We start from the raw sequence: 2,095 nt of genomic DNA, 5'->3' as shown, positions 1-2,095 counted from the left end.
ACCCTAAGGTTTCACCTTATTTTAATCAGACGAGCTAGGATCAAGAGAACAAATGATATCGAATGCTGGCAAGGATGCGGAGAAAGGGGAACACGCATACACTGCTAGTGGGATTGCAAACTTGTGCAACCTCTTTGGAAAACAGTGTGGAGACCTCTTAAAAAAACAGATGAACCTACCATATGACCTAGTTATATCACCCCTTGGAACATAACCAAAGGACTGATCTTATTGTAGAGACACTTGTACAACCATGTTTGTTCCTATTCTTTACATAATAACTAAGAGATGGAAGCAACCTTAGTCCCTCTCAAGTGATGAGTGGTTTACAAAAATGTGGTATATTTGCACGGTGGGGTTCTATTCAGCAGTAAAAATAGATGAAATAATGAAATTTCCAGGTAAATAGATGGATCTAGAAACTGCTTTATTAAGTGAACATAGACTCAGAAAAACAAAAGACAAATGTTCTTCCTTTTTTTGTGGATCCCAGCATCAAATCCTTTTACATTCCTTGTTTTTTAAATAAGATGATGTTCAGCATTTTCTTCTATGTGAAATAACTATCATCATCTTGACTTCAGCTGTGACTGCTTGCTAAACATCATCACAATTGTGTTTGTTGATGGTTGTGTGCTTTCATTAAACGAGGGCCAAACGTGGTCATTGGACCATCATTGGAGTATCCAGCCACTCTTTTCCAAAAAACTGTATGTAATTTGGCACTAATCACACATGGTCTTCTGGATTTGGGGAGGACTAAAGTATATAATCTGGATAATGCTAGGTCAAGAAGGATTGATCCATGCTGGGTAAAGGCTTTCCAGTATGCATATCCACAGGTCACTCATACACCTCAGCAACCCTTCAGTCATTTCTGTAAGTAAGCTCAGTAAACTCATTAGTTCCCCAGGAAAACTTTAATCAAACATTGTTTTGACACTAGAACCTTAAAAGGGGATAAGCATTACTTAGTATCTTCAGGAAAAAATTCTCACAACAAATGGAAATTTTATTTTTTAGTGTTATTATGTCTCATCATTATTAACAATGAAAATGAGAATGTATATATTTTGTTTCTTAAACTTGTTGACTAAACTATGAGCTTAGAAATTTCTTTTTTCTAGTGACTCAAAATTTTCTACTGTATTTTTTTTATTCTTATTCTTTTATGAAGTTAGTTAAAAATTAATGAACAAGAAATTAAAGAGACTGCGCTGCAATTAAGTTAGAATATTCTAACTGGAAAACAATTACTGTGAAACTATTTACTTAGAAATTTTGAGATTATGTATAGATTATTTTTGTTTTATCCTTTATATATCATAACAAACCTACACAGGCCCTCATCACTTGCTTAGGCTTTCTCATTTTTTCTATTTTGGAAAATATCTCCATTCCCATATCCTTTTAACATCTTTTACATTCCCTTAGCAACATACTCTGTTCCCAATGCCAAAAATGTCAACAAAAGTATTTGGGAGCTCTTATCTACCGTGAAACATTTTAGGGTTACCTCTTCAGAAGGGGCAATGTTAGAGTAGTAAAAATTCCCATTAAAAAAAAAAGAAAGAAAGAAAGAAAGAAAGAGAAAGAACACGAAGTTGTCAGGAAAAAGTGATGGTGAGATATAGGAAGTATCAGAGGAGAGGGATTGGGTATGGATTTGAACAAAATACCTTATATGCATGCATGAAATTCCCAATAAAGTTGTTTTTTTTTTAAAAAAAAAATAAGCATGCAATGTCAATAGCCATCCAATCCGGAAATGACAGACTGAAAGAAAACTCAGTGAGACAATCCCACTGACAATAGTTCCACCCCTCCAGGATACACACACACACAAACACACAGACACACACACACACACACACACACACACACACATACCAGGAAAGAAAATAACTCTGAAATGAACATTTTAAGATACTAAAGAAAGAAATTGGGACAACACTAGAAAATTGAAATAGTTTCTATGCTCATGAATTGGAAGTATGACTACTGTGAAAATTGTTATCTTAACAAAAATAATATTACTCAGATACAAAGATGAATGACATAATAAAATTCACAGGTAAATGAATGGGACTGAAAA

The sequence above is a fragment of the Nannospalax galili genome, unplaced genomic scaffold (genome assembly GCF_000622305.1).
Source record: "Nannospalax galili isolate Female #2095 unplaced genomic scaffold, S.galili_v1.0 scaffold1959, whole genome shotgun sequence".
Taxonomy (NCBI): Eukaryota; Metazoa; Chordata; class Mammalia; order Rodentia; family Spalacidae; genus Nannospalax; species Nannospalax galili.
Note: the sequence above shows the minus strand (reverse complement) of the source record.